Genomic DNA, 18823 nt, shown 5'->3' with positions numbered 1-18823 from the left:
GATTGTGGTTTGAAGCCAGACCAGGTAAGAAAGTACATGAAACTCTTATCTTCAATTGACCACCAGAAAACCAGAAGTGAAGCTGTGGTTCAAGTGTAGAAAACTAGCGTTGACCAGAAAAGACAAGCAGAAACATGAGACCCTATGGCCAAGCTCTATTATTGGCATACACATATACATGCATACACATTTGTATGCGCACACACACATACACACACAGACGTGCAAAAAAGCCTGCAAATTTTGTACATAATGCCTATTTTCTTGCTATTTTTTATTTTAGAAAAGACTTGTTTTCCAGCAAAATGTTACATTTTTTAAAAATAGGCAACAAGTATGTTAAAGGTATTAGTACAGTCTAAAATTTTTCCAGTATTCACTTACAATATGACAAATACTGATAGATAAAAATCCATATAAAGCACTAGCTCTTTGGGATACTCACGTTAAAGGGATAAAACTGTCCCTAGACCAAAAAGTAACTGCTAAACTTCTAGAGCCTAGAAAAACCTTAGTTGGGGTTTTACTCATTCCTTGGGAAAACCCCTAAAAGGGAAAGATGAGCATCTCTTGCTCTCATGAATCTCCAATGTAAGGTCAGGAAAATTCCAGAGTCTAAAGCCAGCTGCTCCTCACATGGGTACAGACTGTGTGGGTTCTCAGATGTACAGCAGGGATTGGAGGAGAGTAAGAGGTCTTGGCACAATCACTTGAGCTTCTCTAAGTCTACCTGCATAATGCTTTGTCACCTCCCAGGATTTACAAGACTTACAGGACTAACAAGAGCTTGCCAAAAAATGTCAGGCTCCGGAGAGCAACAAGAAAGGAGAAAAGAAGGACAGGTAGTGAGGGAGGAAGACAACGGAGGCCAGGCTGGGTGTGGGTTGACCCACACAGGGAAAGGTGGGCTATCTCAAAGAGGATAATGATCACCTTGAACTTCAGGAAATAATCATTGACCTCTCGTGTCCTCTGCTTCCTCTAACCCTCTCTGTCTGGACTGCCCTTCCCCAGTAGTTTAAAGACCAGGGTTCTGCTTCTGTCTGAATCTCCTGGTCCTGAGACTGGAGGGTAACCTAGAAGATGGGAGATCGGTTGGCTTGACCATAGCACAGGGTTCAGAGGTCCACAGGTTTGAGTGGGTCTACCTGAAGTCAAAATAAGCTAGTCACAGCTTGGCAGGAGAGAAGCTCACCAGCTTTCCTCTAGCCTTCTGTTTGCTTTCATTATGATTTTTGTTTCGAATCCTTTCTAGTTAACTTCTTCACTTGAGATCATTATAAAGTCATGTCTTATTGCTAACATGTAATACAGAGATTCCAGTACACTTTCTTTGCTGAACCCCAGTGACGACATCACAAAAGTTACTGTGCAGTATCGTGGGCAGGAATGGGACCACTTCACCATCTGCCAAGCCCACTCCCGTTTCCCTGGCATTCAGGTTCTTACTTGTATATTAACCCAGCTCTGTCTGTTGCCACCACAGTCAGATGCCAACAGTTCATTAGCCCCAGAGCCACCATCACAATCCCCATCCATTCTGGCCCCTGCCCTCGGTGATCACTCATCTGTGCCCCAAGGTTAGCTTTCTGCCATCTCAAAAACAAACAAACAAAAAAACCCTTTAGACAAACAGAACCCACCAGCAGGTAACCTGAGGACTGGCTTTTCCACTCCCTGTCATTCCCTTCAGACTCCTCTCAATGTCTTGTGGATAAAAGGTTCACGCCTTCATTGCCAAGTGCAGGTGAGCCCCCAGTGTTCTTCAATCATTCATCTGCTGAACAACATGGAGATGATTTCTAGTTTGGGGACATGGCATGCATGGACAAATGCCTTTGTGACAACAAATGTTCATTTCTCAATATAAATAGCCAAGGGTACAACCATAGGATCGATCTTCTAGTTATTTGCTTCATTTTAAGAGACTACCAAGCCTGATAGCACTGGTGGGTGACTCACATCTGTAAACCTATTTACCCAAGAGGCTGAGAGATGGAGGACTGAAATTGGAGGCCAGCTTTGTGCAGAAAAGTTTGCTAGGTTCCATCTCTAAATAACCAGCAATAAAATGTGGTTACAGGTAAGGCTCAAGTGGTAGAGCACCTGTCAAGCAAATGCAAGGCCCTGAGTGCAAACCCCAGTACTGCCAAAAAAAGAGAAAGTGCTAACTTGTTTCTATTCCCTCTAACAAGGAGTGAGTCATCCAGTTTTGCTGCCAACATTTCCTCTTGTCCTGGCTTTGTATTTCTGGTTGCTTTTTAGAAGTATGGAATTCTAAAGAGGTGGATGTTTACCCTCCCACTGTCATGGTGGTGGTCAGAGCCCCTAGATTGTCTTACCTTCTCAAGGGAGCAGAAACTTCATGTATGCTTGCCCTGAGACACTCCCTGACTCAGAGACCGGCTCTGCCTACTAGAAAGCCCCTGTGTCTGTCTGTCAGCCAATAAAGCAATGTGCCCAGCAATCCAATGCAGTTTTCACAGCTGGAAAATGGAAGAGCAGGCCTAGCTGGGTTTATCAGGAAAGGGTTTTCAGAATAGGAGACAAGGGATCTGAACCTCAAAAGACTGAGGAGTACTCTGGGTGCAAGAAAAGAGGGGTCGAGGGGCGGAAGTTTGGCCTAGTGGGAGAGTGCTTGCCTAGCATCCACGAAGACCAGGGTTCGATTCCTCGGTACCACATATGTAACAGAAAGCCAGATGTGGTGCTGTGGCTCAAGTGGTAGAGCCCTAGCCTTAAGAAAATCCAAGGACAGTGCTCAGGCCCTGAGCTCAAGCCCAGGACTGGCAAAAAAAAAAAAAAAAAAAAAGAGGAGTAGAGAAGAGTCCTGTTCAAAGGCATGTAGTGGGGCTCATCTCTGTGGAGAAAGTTCTAGAAACCAACACATACAAACATATCCTGCTAGGGACAGCACGGCCTAGACCAAAGGGCTCAGGAAGTCCTGGGGCTTGGTGCTGAGCACGAGTGGCTGTGCCAGACTTAACCAAAGCCCTCTGCAACCTGCATCACCTTCCATGCCATGTCTAACTGCAATACTTGAAGATTTTCATATCCAACATTGGGTATTCTTCCGTCCTTTCTTTCCTTTAGTCTTCCTTTTTTTCCTTTTTTCTTCCTTCCTTTCTTTTTGTTTTTGTGCTGGTACCGGGCCTTGAACTCAGTGCCTCGCACTTGGAAGGGCTGTTCCTGAGATAGAGGCACATGGCCTCTTAATTGATCACAGTCCCCACTCACCCCCACTACGCCTACCTGACCTCTTCCTGCTTGTCATCCCTTGCTAGCTCCTGTAGTCATTTTGAGTTTGAAGCCCTGTGTCATGCAGGCAGAATGACACAGCAGCCTCCCAAATATCCAGAGCTCCAGTCTGCATAAGGAAAGGAAGACTGTGAGGCTCTCTAACACAGAGCACAACGAAGGCTCAGGGAAGCAACTGTGTGACCCCAACCCCCCAAGCACAGATACTTGGCTTCCAGAGCCTTCCAATAGACAGTTCCACAAAGATGCTTCTGGACTGATGGTGTGGGAAGGTAGGACGCCTCCCTCCCCGTCACTGGAGGACAGCACCCATGGGTGTCAGAGTGACCCAAACATTCTGTAAGGGTTCTCTCAGTCCTGGTACTCTGTGCGCGTTCATTTCTTCAGTGTTACTGCTGACTACCTTGCCAGGGAGAAGAATGCTGGACGAGATGAAAATCATGACAATGACATTGCTAAAAGGAATATCTCCCAACAGGGTACCTGTGGCTCACTCCTGTTATCCTAGCTACTCACGAGGCTGAGATCTGAGAATTGTGATTCGAAACTAGCGTGGGCAGGAAATTCCATGAGACTCTTGTCTCCAATAAACTGAGCAAGATGAGGCTCAGGCCCAGGGTTCAAGCCCCAGGATTGGAGAAGAAGGAGAAGGAGAAGAAGAAGAGGAGGAGGAGGAGGAGAAGGAGGAGGAGGAGGAGGACATTCCCAACCATCTTCCTGGCCAAGAGCCTCCCTAAACATGAAAAAGAGGAACCAAATCACTGCCTAACCTACTGAGTGCTGAGATTACAGGCATGCATAACCTTGCCTGCCTCTCCATTTCTTTTTTAATCTTTCAAGATTTTTCTGCGGAAGGAAAGTGTCAGTCTGGCACTAATAAACTCCTAGCATCTTCATAACCATGCCAATCTCCCTTGTAAACAAAGACAGACTGCCTTGGGCTTCTAGCCTCCTGGCCAGCAACAGTATCCTAGGAGAAAATGGAATAATATTGTTTTGTTTTCTGTGGATTTGTTTTCACAGTTACTGCTTATTTATGGTAGTGATGCGAAATCGCCTTTTAAAAAAATCTATTTCAGTCTTAAACTAGCAAGTCAGTAGTAACGAAAAAACTAAATGATGGTAAGAAATGCAAGTAACTTCCAGGCAAAGGGATACATGCTTGTAATCCCAGCACTTCAGAGAGACACAGCACACGTTCTAGGCAAGCCTGAGCTACAATGCCAAGTCCAAACCACCCTAAATTACACAGTGAAACCCTATCTCAAGCCAAGAAACCAAAAAATGGAGCATGGTAGCATATGTCTGTAATCCTAGGAGAGGAGAGACTGGAGCAAGAGGATCTCAAGCCTGAAGCCAGCTGGCGCTACACAGCAAGACAATGTTTCAAAAAAGCAAAACAGAAGAATTAATTAAAGCAATACAAAGTTGAGCACCGGTGGCTCATGCCTGTGATCCTAGCTACTCAGGAGGCTGAGATCTGAGGATCGTGATTCAAAGCCGGCATAGGTGCAAAAGTCCATGAGACTCTTATTTCCAATTAACCACCAGAAAAACCACTGTGGATCAAAGTGGTAGAGTGCTGGCCTTGAGCTGAAGTGCTCAGGGACAGCGTCCAGGCCCAGATTTCAAGCCCTATGACCAACAAAAATTAAATAAATAAAAGAAATACAAGTGCCATGTGTTGGTGGCGCGTGCTTGTAATCCTAGCTAAATAGGGCGGCTAAGATCTGAGAACAACAGCCAGGCAGCAAAGTCCATGGCACTCTTATCTCCAATGAAGTACCGAAAACCGGAAGTGGCGCTGCGGCTTAAGTGGTAGAATGCTGGCCTTGAACAAAAGAGCTCAAAGACAGCACCCAGTAGAGCTCAAGCCCCATAACTGCAAACAAACAAACAAGCAAACACAGAACAAAGAAAAAAGAAATGCAAGTGACTGACATTTGGGTACCTTATCTCACAACTGAGTCTCATAACTCAGTTTCAGGGGTGTGTGTGTGTGTGTGTGTGTGTGTGTGTGTGTGTGTGTGTGTGTGCTGGGAATGGAACCCAAAGACTCTGCACATGCTTAGGCAAGTGCTCTTATCATTGAGCTACAACCTCAGCCCCAAAGTATTCATGAATTAGTTCATCTGCCAAATACTTATTGGGTATCTTGCACATGCCAGGACTGTACTAAGGTTTAGGAACAGGGTGAGGGAAAGGACAGACACAAGACACAGTCTCCCCAGCAGATGACTGACAAAACAGGCACAAAAGGTAGATGACAGACTCCAAGGGCACTGCCCATGAGCAGCAACTCAATTCACCCCTGGGGGCCTCGCTCACAGCACAGTGCTCTTTCCATGACCCCTGACCCTCTCCCACCCCTATCCCCATCAGGCAGAGGCACTCACTGTGCTATCCCCCACCTCAGGCAAAGGAATTAAGGGCAGTCGCCCAGCCCCCTAGAGGAAGGTGAGGACGGAATCTCCCAAGAGCCAGAAAAAGGGGCCAGAGCACATTTTCTCTCACTTGGTTCTCCCACCTCACCCTCTGGGTTCCCTGGAGCTGGGACGCCAGGACAGCTCCCTCTTGGCTGCTGGGTTTCAGGTGACCTAGTTTCCCCCAATAGACCCACACACCTCCTCCACCCCTGTCTGAGAAAACCCTGCTTAGTCTAATTAAAGAACTGCCTGGTGCTGCTGGCAGCAGCTGGGTGGCCCCTGAGACAGGGCACTGGCCTGGGCAGCCGAGGAATCCACACTTGCCATGGCTGGGAAGCTGGCCTCTTTATGCTAGACATTCCTGTTCACCCTTCCCAAGGAAATCCTAGACAATAGTAAGAGTACACATAGGGGGCTGGGAGTTTGGCCTAGCGGTACAGTGCTTGCCTGGCAGGCACGAACACCGGGGTTCAATTCCTCCATACCACACACATAGAAGAAGCTAGAAGTGGTGCTGTGGCTCAAGTGGCAGAGCTCTAGTGTTGAGAAAGCCCAAGGACAGTGCTCAGGCCCTGAGTTCAAGCCCCAGGACTGGCCAAAAAAAAAAAAAAGAGCACACAGAGCCAGACCCTGGAAGAACAATGGTGTCATCACTCAGCATGGTCCCCAAGGAAGGCCACATTTGGAGAAAAATCAGCTGAATGGGGTCATTCCAAGCTCAGTGTGATGGGAGAACTAGCCAGACAGACCATGGACCCAAGTGGGGGCCACAAGTCAACAGAATGGGCAGGCTGGTGAAGAATGGGTGGGCAGGCAGGAACCACAGAGGCCGGGTGGGTGAGGTCATTCAGGAAGAGTGTGTGTGTGTGTGTGTGTGTGTGTGTGTGTGTGTGTGTGTGTGTGTGTGTGTGTGTGCGCGACGAGAAAAGGAATCCAAGGCCAGGGGAAATAGGGTGGGGTATTTAATTTTTCCAACATCTGTGCCATGAACCAAAATAGCTTGATTGTAGCTAACAGGAAGTATGGGGCCAAGACACTTGACCCTTGGGAGGAGCAGGAACAAACTGTTCAGGTGTCTTCACCTCTTCCCGTGGACCTTCCTGCCTCCAGCAGGCTGTCTGACAAACTCTGAACTTGACTTCTCTCCCCTGTACCACTCACTACTACCATCCCAGTCAGCAAGCATCTAGGGACACAGAGGCACAGCTTCAGAAGCCAAGCCTGGACAGGAGGTGGAACCATGGATAGACGGGATGTGCTACAGGCCCCTTCCCCACTTCCAATGAAAGGCTATTGCTTGAGGAGTGAGGATATCTGGGAAAACCAATGGAGCACTGGCTGGGTGTCCATTGTGCAGCTCAGCCATTATCATTCCATGCTAGGCTGTGATTGGCTTGTTATCCAACCACATGATTGGTTGAGGGGGTAGGCATATGTTCTGAGTCAGTCCAACCAGCCTCTCTCTTTTCCCAGGGCTTGTGAACCAGCCATAGTGATTAGTTCAAGGGTAGGTACATATCCTGGGTTGATCCAATCAGAAGCTCACGTTTCAAAGTTTTCAACGTTACCCTTGCTGCTGAAGCCAGTCTGTGGGTCAAACGAATACTCAAGAATTCTCAGGAGAGAAATTAAAGAGTCTCAGGACTTCATATCTAAGCCAAGAAATGATGGGGATGATGCTTTATAATAGGGGTACTGATAATGGCTCCAGGCAGGCCTGTGTCCTGTAGTGGCTTCTTGCTGGGGCACATTTCCTGACAGCTCCTTACAATGGCTGTTTCAGGATTCTGAAGCCCAAGAGGAAGGCACGTTCGAAAGGAATGGTGGGAAGTCAAGACTAGGTTCCCACAGCAGCTCTGCTCATGGAGAAAGGAGAAGAGGACCCAGGCACTGTGCCACCTTAATTCCAGGGGAGTAGCTGATTGACACATCTTTAGACCTGAGCCTACTGCTTTGAAAAAAGCAACACATTGAAGGTGAATTCAAATTGCAGAGATGTTAAAATATGAGTCAGGAAGTGTTTCAAAGTTCACGCTGGCAAGAGAAAATGCGAAGTGTTGTTTTACTTTGTGTTCTGGGTTCTTCAGCCATTCTCTCTCCACAGTCTTGGCAAGCATCTAGAGGAAGGCCACGAGTGCCTTTCTCCTTGTGTTTCCTGCACTGTTGAGTGCGAGAGAAAAAAAGAAAACAAAACAAACATCCTCAACTCTCCTCCTCCTCCTCTCAGGTTCTAGCTTAAGACCTACTTTCTCTCTTAAAGGCTGCATACCACTGCCTCCCACCACACACATCTCTGAATAATAGCATCTTTTTTTCCCCCAGCATAAAGATGTTTTACTCACGAGCAAAGAAATTTCTGGGGACTTCAGTGCTCCAAATATCTGAATTAGAAATTACCCTTGCCCTCCCACCCCAATAGCATCCTTATGGACTTTTACCAATGGACTAGTTGTCCTATTCCTGCCGGGACAAACCTTACAGACACTGAGTACTGTCTTCATAGACAGGCCTCCTAGTTCTGAACTGGCTGTGGGATTCAGGACCCATGAGTCTCAGTTCTGTTACTCCATCATTCAGTTCTCTAAATAGTGGCCCTGGACTTGTCCCTCAGTGTCATTGCCCTCTGAAGCCCACACACAGGACTTAGTGATGTTCTGAAGAAAAAGGGGATGAGGGATTCAAAACCCACAATGTTGTTGGGCACGGGTGGCTCATGCCTATAATCCTAACTACTCAGGAAGCTGAGATCTCAGGATTGCAGTTCAAAGCCAGCCTAGGCAGGAAAGTCCATGAGATTCCTATCTCCAATTAACCACCAAAAAAAAAAAAAAAAAAACCAGAAGTGGTGCTGTGGCTCAAGGGGTAGGTAGAGTACTAGGCTTGAGCAGAAGAGCTCAGGGAAAACACCCAGGTCCTGAGTTCAAGCCCCATGACTAACGAAGAAGAAAAACAAACAAAAAAAACCTAAGTTTGACAGAAAAAACAAATGATCAAGCGACTTTTCCTGAGCTCTTTCAGAAGAATGAAGTCCCACATGGAAATAATAATGAGCTGTTTGAACTGGGTAGGTACAACTGGGAGCACAGGACCAGGCCTCAACAAAAGTCACCAGGGAAAAGGATCAACTTTGCTCCAAGCCTCTAGGGGGCAGAGTTAGGATCACTCGCAGGAAGAATGAAGAAGCAGGATGGGTCTGGCAAGAGGAGAAGCCATCTACCATGGACAATTCAACAAAGCTCAGCTATAGTGTGATGATGGGAACTTCATGCCTGTGAGGCAATCTGCCCACTGTAAGGACCATTGCAGGGAGATGTTGATTCTGCCTATGAGGGTGAGACGGCTTTTTCTGGCTGTACTCCAAGAATACTTTGAAGAAAGTTTCAGCGCAAAGAAGTACAGGGAGGCCATGAACACACCAGTCTTGCACGCTGAGCTTCTCTCCATGAACCCACACACTGTGGGAGTTCATGAGAGTTGCACAAAACTCGCATGTCAACCACTAGCTAGGCATGGTGGTACACACCTGTTATTCAAGCTACAAGGGAGTGGCTGGGTCCATCAGCATACACCTGTCATCACACCTGCCCATCCCCAGTATCTTGGAGAGACACAAGTAGGAATACCACAGCCTAAACTAGCTAGGGATAAGGTGAGACCCTATACTCCCCCCCCCCCAAAACAAAACAATGTAGAAAGGTCTGGAGGTGTGGCTCAATTGCTAAAGCACCTGCCTAGCAAGTTCATGGGCCCTGAGTTCAATCCCCTTAGTACCTCCAAGGAAAACAAAAGGATATCAGCATGAGGAAGGCTGCAGGGGAGAGGAACAAAGGTGCTTAGAGCAGGAACCCATACAAAGCTAACATAATGACTTACAAGCAGCCCGTGTGACCCAGTCTGTCACAGTCATGCAGCTAAACCAAACAGCCAGCCTTCCAAGGAAGCTTATGTAATAGCTAAGCAGGGAGAAATGAGAATCACCTTACAAAGGCAGCTGCTCCAGGGCCGGGGGCGTGGTCCCTTCCTCCCAGCACAGGCAGATAAAACTCACTTCGCAGTGGCAGGGGTCATTTCCCAAAGGAAGCCACCTGTGACCCAGGAACAGCCTCCTGGGCCACATAGTCATTAAACGGGATGGCCATTCATGGTGGCTAGGTCAGCCTGGCCTGGATCTCCACTGCCTCTCAGCATGTCTTTGACCAAGCTTTCTTTTTTCTTGTGCCAACTCTCAGGCTACTAGTGGCCACACGGAGTACTGTGAGGTGAGGGATCATGAAGGAACCATGAGTGATCGCAGGGGGAAGTGAGTGCTGTGACCGATTAGTAATGTCTGGCCACAGACAGAGGCAGTGGCCATATACATTATCAAGTGTGCAAGTGTGGATTCTAATATTTATCATTAGCTCACTGACTAAAATCCTCTAGGCTTAAGCGTCAATGTCTAGAATTTTATCAAACCCAGTAGAAGGGCCCCTTCTGAGTGCAGGACATCATGCAAACCATGAACAGAATCACCACTGCCTCCCGGGTAGACAAGAGTCAAGAACAAAGCTGGGTATTGTTGTGTAATTCCAGTTCTCTGGGAGAAAAGGGAAGAGGATCATCAATGTGAGGGCCACCTGGGTTATATAAAATTTGCCTCAAAAATCGAAGGACCGGCTGGGAGTTTGGCCTAGTGGTAGAGTGCTTGCCTAGCATGCATGAAGACCTGGGTTCAATTCCTCAGTACCACATAGAAAAAGCCGGAAGTGGTAGAGCACTAGCCTTGAGAAAGCTCAAGGGCAGTGCCCAGGCCCTGAGTACAGTCCTTCGGACTGGCAAAAAAAAAAAATCGAAGGCCCAACAATAAAACTCAAGAATATATACTTGTCTGATATGTAAAAGGCCCTGGGTTCCGTCTCGAGCACTTTAAAAAACAACAACAACAACAACAACAACAGAGAGAGAGAGAGAGAAACAGAAGAGAATCAGGAACATCTCAACCTATGATCGTAACCCTTCAGGAGGCTGAGATTGAAAAGATCATGATTCCAGGCCAACCCGGGCAACAAAAAACTTGAAGATTCTAGGTGTGGTCACACAGACCTACCATCTCAGCAAAGGCAAGAAGCCTTATCAGATCTCAAGCAAAAATAAAGACCCTATCTCAAAATATCCAATGCAAAAAAAGGGGGGGGGAGGTAGAGCATCTGCCTAGCAACTCTCAGACATTCAGAGGCCAGTATCATGCAAACAAAAGAGGGGATGAGTGGGAGGAAAAACTGATTAAAGTCATAACTCCCCTTACCGTAGGGGCTGTCACTGCTTCTGGATCTTAAGCAGGAAATAAGCATAGCTCATTCTGAGAATCTCATCAAATGTACTTTCCAAACCCCTACAGGCTCAGCCCCTGTGACCAGTGTTCTCTTTTCAGTGAGCATTTTTCAGATCCTCTTTACCCAACAGTTCTCAAATCAGATTCATAACAGCACCTGTCCTCGCTTCTCTCCACTCTGGGAGGTGACAATGTTAGTAGAAAAAGAAAATAAAAAGTAGGAAGCCTCAAGAGGCTCAGCAGTTTGGTAAAATGGTACTTTCATCCAGTCCACAGGTTTTGAAGTCTCTCCGTATTGGATGTGACCTTCCAGGTTGCCCTGCAGGGAAGCCAGCTGTGGCAGACTGTGTGATGGTCCCTGTGTCCCTCCCCTTTGATCTCTAGCCCAAGTTCCTTCCTTTTCATTCTCTCCTTGGGTGGCCAGAACTCTAAGCAAACTTCCTTTTGAACCAGCTTCATTTCCTTTGAACATATAAAGTCTCCATAAGCCAAAAGCCATCTCATGAAAGCAGTGTTACTGTTACAATGGAGTTCAGGTCTCTGTGTTAAAATCCTGCCCAGGTTCACTTTTTATTAACTGCTTATACCTGTAATCTCAGCTACCTCAGAAGCCAGAGACCTTAGTCTAGGCTGGAAAGTTGAAAACACTCTTACCTCCAATTAACCACCAAAACAATGGAACTGAGGCTGGGAATGTGGTTTAGTGGTAGAGTGCTTGCCTAGCATACATGAAGCCCTGGGTTCAATTCCTCAGTCCCAAATAAACAGAAAAAGGCAGAAGGAGTGCTGTGACTCAAATGGTAGAATGCTAGCCTTGAGCCAAAGAAGCTCAAGCAAAGTGTTCAGGCCCAGAGTTCAAGCCCCAGGACTGGCTAAAAACAAAACAAAACAATGGAAGTAGAGCAGTATAAAACACTGGAAGTAGAGCTGTGGCTCAAGTGATAGACAGCTGGCCTCCAATGAAAAAGGTAAGGGACAGTGCTCAGGCCCTGCAGTCAAGCCCCGATAACAACATACATACACACACACACACACACACACACACACACACACACACACACACACACACACTTAGCTACTTTTTATATCTTCCATTGCTTCTTTTTGTTTCTTTTCTTTTCCTTTTCTCCCCCTCCCCCACCACTTTTGTTGGTGGTAGTGGTGGTGGTGATAGGGCTTGAACTCTGGGCCTGGGCATTATCCCTGAGCTCTTCAGCTCAAGGCTACAGCCCTACCCCTGGAGCCATAGCCCCACTTCCCATTTTCTAGTGAATAATTGGAGATAAGAGTCTCTGGTTTTTTAGTGTCCCAGGCTGGCTGGCTTTGAACCGTGATCCTCAGATCTAAGCCTCTAGAGTAGCTAGGATTACAGGAGTGAGCCACCTCAGCCAGCTTCCCTTTTTCTTTTCTTTTCTTTTTTCTTCCCCAATACCACGACTTGAACTCAAGGCCTAGGCATTGGCCCTCAGCTTTTTCTATTCAAGGCTGGCATCCCTATCACTTGAGTCACAACTCTACTTCCTTGCTTTCCGGTCTTAGAAAAGTTAGAAAAAGAGACTAAAACTCTTCCATGGCTTCTTTCCAGGGCCCCATGGTACTATATCTGAAGTTACCTTCCAGGATCACTCCTGGGGAGCCATGAACACAGGAACGAGTGCCTGGCTGGCAGCTTGGATTCTCCTGAACTTTCTGCTTCCACAGTAAAACACTGTCTCATCAGCCAGGGTAAGGCCACAAAAAGTTCTGGTTACAAGGATTGGGGGTACATGTTTAAGTGGCACAATGCCTGCTTAGCAGTAATCACGGGGTCCTAAGCTCAAACCCCAGTACTGAAGGGAAGGAAAATAAAATTCTTCCTCTAGACATTATAGAAGTTTCACTGCCAGTTTTCAAAAGATATTAGGAAAAAGATTCTCAATTTCAGCCCTACATTGGGCTTTTCTGCACACTACAGACCACAGAGCAGGACATTACATAGCTACCCGAATGAGCCAAGACAGAAAATACCCACTACTGGGCAAGAACACAGACTGTGTGGGCATATAAATTGCTACAACCACTTTTTTTTTCTAAACTGCTCGGCAATATCTTGTAAACCCGAACCAAGACAGACCCTGTAACCCAGCAATTTCCTCCTGAGAATAATATACCTAGCAGAAATCTTTACACACGTCCCCTGAAAGGCATTAATAGTGCTATTTGTAAGAGATCCAAAGTATCAACAATCCAAAATGCCCAACAACAGCTTAAGGGGGAGAAAATGCTTCGGCCTGACAATGGAACATTGTACAGCAACCGGAATGAACAATATACAAATCCCCTCAACAACAGGCGATTCTTACAATGTTAACCAAGAAGTTTTCAAACACACAGAAATATCCACAGTCAATGATTCCATTTGGGTAAAATTCAACAACAGACAAGACTCATCTGTGCCATCATCTACCCAGATGGTTATTTCAAGGTATGTAGGGGTGGTACAACTGGGAAGGGACTGGGGGATGGGGCACAGGCAACATTCTATGTCTTGACAGGAAGTGGTTTTATGGGTATATTCAAAGTGTTAAAAAATTATTCACTTAAGATTTATGGCCTTTTCTGTACTTAGCTTTTCCATCATAAATCATTCCATGCTTCAAAAAAAAAAAAGCTGATTTTGAGGGTCACTGGTCAACAGTCTCAGTTCACTGGTCTGGGGTGAAGGGTTGAGAAGAGCCAGGAACTGACATTTTTCAAGGCTGCCCTAGTGGGTGTGTTGTGCCCCGCAGAAGCGCTGTGTCAGAACTTGGCCCAGAGCCTCCTCTCTCTTTCTTAGAGCCAAGGGGCACTCTTTCCCCAGAAAGTCAAAAGCGAAGTCTTATTTCTATAGCACCCCAAGACATTAAAAGAATCCACCACTAAATGATATATTTCCCTGTTATAATTACCAACTTTTGTTGAACACTGACTGTATTCCTTAGCGCTGAGCTAAGTGCTTTTCTTAGTCCTCACGCCCACCTCTGAGAAAGGTACTATTAACTCCTGTTCCCCAGAGGATTGGCCTGAAGCTTTCTGGGGTTCAGGAGCTGCCCGAGGCAGCTCAGACAGGGAGTGGTGGAGATAGGGATTGGGTTCATGTTGGCTTTGACACAGAAGCCCTGGTTCTCAACCTGGGTGCTACATAGCCTCTCCCTCCAGTCTATTGGACTGCAGGACTTAACAGGGTCTTTATAATGTCAGTGCCAATCTTTGAGAACACTTGAGGAGCCACTACTTCCAGTTTCCACTCCTGGCACCCAGGTCTACTGTGGTATCTCTTACAGGGACTTGTGCGATGTTTCCAGTGACTGAGTGGAATCACCAACCACCACCAGCCTGTATTGTGTCTGTGGCCCTGACATCTTTATTTTCCCTCTGGCCCTCCCCACTTTTCATCCTCCCACCTCAAAGCCATAAATAATGGGGTTTCCAACAACAGTAAGCCGGCCTGCTGGATTCACACCTGAGCAGCAGTAGTCACTGTTTGCTGAGATGGTGTGTGCCAAATGCTATCAGAAATTGATTTTAATCTCCACAATGGGTCTGAAAAATAAGTCTCATTATCCCCCTTAAACAGGTTAGGAAAAACACTTCAGGGTTTGTGTGTGTACTCTTGCTTCTTTTTCACTTGAGGCTGCTGATCTGTCACTTGAGTTATACCTCCATTTCTGGTTTTAGTTACTTTGAAGATGAGACTCTTATCTGCCTGAATAGCAAGCAGCGATGACTATACATGTTAGCCATTTGTGAGCACGCAGAAGCGAGCCTTATCGTAACATGCCAAGATTAGGAGGGGTTAGCAGCCAGGTCTAAGATTTGAACCCAGATCCACCTTCAAAGAAGCCCACATAATGTGCATGCATCCCGACCTGCAGGCTCTCTCTCCCCTGTTCTCTGGCAGCCACGCCCAGGGTTATACAGCTAATGTGCTGTCCAGGTTGAGCCTTGCGTCTCCTACACAGCATGGTCTCACTGCTCTTCCTCTGCCCTGTGCCAGACATATTTCTTTCCCATCTCTAGTTCTTTTCTAGTCTTTTTCTGCCTCTCTAACACAACAGTCAACACTGTGTTGAGGAATTGTTGGCCTCCTCTATCTGACTGCATGCACTTAGAAGACAAGGGATATGCCGTTCCCACTCTAGCACACAGTAGGTCTTTCATAAACTGGAGGCCAAGAGCCTTCATTTCACTGAGGTCACTCCATCAGATATGTCAGATCACAGCCAGTGAAGTAGTCCTTTGCCAGCTGTGGTGGTACAAGCCTGTAATCCTAACACTCAAGAGGCTGTGGCAAGAGGGTCAGATGTTCAGACCAGCTTAGGCCACATGGGGAGATCCTGTCTGAAAGTAATTTCTTATTTTTTGCAGGTCATGGAACTTGAACTCTGGGCCTGGACATTGTCCCTGAGCTCTTCAGCTCAAGGCCACCACCCTACCCCCTGAGCCATAGAGCCACTTCCGATTTTCTGGTGATTAATTGGAGATAAGAGTCTCATGGACATTATTTTTTGCCAGTCCTGGGGCTTGAACTCAGAGCCTAAAGCACTGTCCTTGGGCTTTCTCAAGACTACAGCTCTACCACTTGAGTCACAGCAACATTTCTGGCTTTTTCTATGTATGTGGTACCAAGGAATCAAACCCAGGTCTTTGTGCATGCTAGACAAGCACTCTACCACCACTCCTGGCCTCTCAAAATAAAAATTTTTAAAGAGGAGATGGCTAAGAAAGTTGGAGGTTGAGGGTCAAAATAAATGCAGCAGTGGTACTCACTAGACACTATGTTGAAAATGATGGGAGAAAAAGACTGGGAGAGAGCAAGGGAAGGGCTAACACTATTCAAAAATATACTCATAGCCAGGCACTGGTGGCTCACTCCTGTAATCCTAGCGACTCAGGAGGCTGAGATCTGAGGATCATGGTTCAAAGCCAGCCTGGGTACAAAAGTCCATGAGACTCTTATCCCCAATTAACCACTAGAAAAACCAGAAGTGGTGCTGTGGCTCAAAGTGGTAAAGCACTAGCCTTGAGCTGCAGAGCTCAGGGACAGTGCCCAGTCTGAGTTCAAGCCTCATGACTGACAAAAAAAAAAAAGAAGAAAAGAAATGTATTCATTACCTGACCTATGTAACTGTAACCCCTCTGTGTATCACCTTTAAAATAGCAATAAATAAAAAAGGGCCGGAGGTTTGGCCCAGTGGTAAAGTGATTGCCTAGCATGCACAAAGACCCAGGTTCAATTCCTCAGTACCACGTGCATAGCAAAAAATCTGGAAGTGGTGTTGTGGCTCAAGTGTAGAGCTTTACCCTTGAGAAAAGTCCAAGGACAGTGGTCAGGCTCTGAGTTCAAGCCCCACGACTGGTAAAAACAAAATGAAATAAAATAAATCAAAAGGAAAAACATGAAAGGCAGGGGTGGATAAGAAAGTAATAGTTCTGGAGGTGAGGGGTAAGCTCAAATGCTAGAGCTCTTGCCCAAAGTGTGAGGTCCTGTATTCCAATTCCAGTACTGCCAAAAATGAAGGAGGAGAAATTAATCTTCTTTTAAAAAGTGAAGAGTAGTATGGGGTGAATATGATCAAGTATATTCTATGCATATATGAAAATGATATGATGAAACCCCTTACAATGTACAAGTAAATATATGACCATTTAATCTAGGAAAAGAAAAGAAGGGAGGCAGAGAGGCAGGAAGGCAGGAAAGGTCCTTTGGCTTGGAACAAAAGCTATAGCACCAGTGCAGATAAGGCAGCTGCCTGCTGGAGAGAGCCCCTGGGAACAGAGCCAGGGCGCTTCCTTGCTTCTGTGGAGGGCATGCTAGCCTTGTCCTGACTTCAAGTTCTTCTTCCACTCTGCCTGCTCAGCAACTGGCTCTGTGAGCCCTGCTCAAGGGATTTGCTATCACGTAATGTTGAGTTCATTCCACAGCCCTGTTTCAAATGATATTCTCCATGGCTCCATGCCGTGTGTTGGGCTTCAGATATCCCAAAATGAAGATGTCTAGGAAGGTCAGTCCAGGCTAAGGCTTGGTTTCCCCTAAGTGGGTACCTGAGATGTTGAGACAGATCTCATTCTAAATGGCCTCATCTGTTAAGAGTCGGACATGTCTTTATAACATATAGGCTGACCTTGGATTCTCACTCATCCTTGTACCCTGGTCTGTGAATCCTCTCTGCAGACACATCCCCTTGTGAACTCTGGCATAAACAGCTGTTTCTGCCACCCATGCCCTATGCCCCCCAAGCTGTGAGTGGAGTTTCTAAAGCTAGCCTACTGCTCCCTTCTGCCCCTCCAAAGCCAGAGCTGCCTTCAAACGCAGGCTGAGTTTCTGCACAGGCTCTCTCCAGCCCCTCATAAACATGCAAACCACTAAAGGCACTCGTTCAGCACTCCTCATGCCAAGTTCAAGACCAGTATGCCTGCTTAACATGCACAAGGCCTTGATTTTTAGCACTACAGGAAAACTAGAAAGCCCCATTCACCCCTTCCTTACTTTTTCCCCTCACTGCCATCCCTATTATATAGCCTGGACTTGACCTCAGGGTCTTGCACTCTTGCTCAGCTTTCTTGTTCATGGATGATGCTCTACCACCTGAGCCAGGCCTCCAGTCTGGCTCTTTGATGGTTAGTTGGAGGTAAAAGTCTCACAGACTTTCCTGCCTGGGCTGGATTTGAACTGTGATCCTCTCAGATCTCAGCCTCCTGAGAAGCTATGATAATAGACATGGGCCACTAGCACCCAGCCCAAAATAATGTGAAACTCTGTGAGCAATGATATGCAACCATAAGCAGAAAATTCTACCCTGGGCCTCATGAGAGATTGTAGGCAAAACCCAGATAGACTAAAAAAACCTTTATAACATGACTTTCAGACTAGGCATACGTGAAGCATAAATGGATTTTATGTTTGGACTTGGGTCTCATTCCCGTTATCATGAGAATTCCAAAACCTTTCCCTCCCTGTGCATGTCAGATGAGGATGCGCAACCTGTTCCAATTAGAATGGCAAAAATTAAACTGATTTCACAGTCAGTGTTGGAGAAGGCTGGAAATCAGCCATTCGCACCTGAATAAATGGAAATTGGTCTGGCCTCTTGGGAGGACAATTGGCAGTATCTAACCCAATTCAAACTGCAAGGAATTTTCCTTATGGCTAAAATCATACCAAAGTACAAATATATACATTGTACAAAGATGTCACATTGATCATTTGTAGTAGAAAAGAACTGGAAGCACCATTTTAGCCATGGCAAGAAACAACAAAATACATTTTATTGTGAATTTTTCAATAGATATCTTATTGTAGTGGTATACAGAGCGGGGTTACAGTTATATAAGATAATGAATATACTTCTTATTGAACATTATTACCCTTTATTGTGAACTTTTATCACTGGAATGTCATGTAGCTTTAAAGACCTATTTAAAGGTATATATGTTAACATATGCTCAGATACATTAGTTGAACGTTGGTCGGGAGTCTGGCCTAGTGGTAGAGTGTTTGCCTAGCATACATGAAGACCCAGGTTTGATTCCTCAGTACCACATACAAAGGAAAAGCCAAAAGTAGTGCTATGGCTCAAGTGGTAGGTGCTCTAGCCTTGAGGAAAGCCCAAGAACAATGCTCAGACCCTGAGTTCAAGCCTCAGGACAAGCAAAAGAAAAGCAAAAGGGAATCTCCAAAGACTTGGTATAGCTATGTTTAAAAGAAAAAAGGATGAGTAAATGAAAGCAAGCTTGTATGAGTAAAGTGTACATGATACAAATTTGAAATTCTGGAAAGATACATGAAACAACCAGGAAGTTCTGGGAA

The 18823-nt window shown here is 46.1% G+C and overlaps 1 protein-coding gene across 2 annotated transcripts in view; it reads right to left on the bottom strand.

Moving 5' to 3' along the window:
• The window catches only part of Ppp1r16b (protein phosphatase 1 regulatory subunit 16B), a 97152-nt gene that overhangs the window by 70096 nt on the left and 8233 nt on the right, over positions 1–18823 (bottom strand). Inside the window, exon 1 of one of the 2 annotated variants that reach the window (XM_090352355.1) lies at positions 1644–1739. The exons of the other annotated variant lie outside the window; for it this stretch is intronic. The gene's annotated coding sequence lies outside the window, so the exon portion shown is untranslated. Of the gene's footprint in view, positions 1–1643; positions 1740–18823 lie in introns of those variants that run through there. 2 annotated transcript variants of the gene reach the window in all.

This window comes from Megascapheus bottae, chromosome 18 (assembly GCF_031878675.1).
Source record: "Megascapheus bottae isolate mThoBot1 chromosome 18, mThoBot2.hap1, whole genome shotgun sequence".
In the NCBI taxonomy this organism is placed as follows: Eukaryota; Metazoa; Chordata; class Mammalia; order Rodentia; family Geomyidae; genus Megascapheus; species Megascapheus bottae.
Note: the sequence above shows the minus strand (reverse complement) of the source record. Positions and strands in the feature narration are given on the sequence as shown.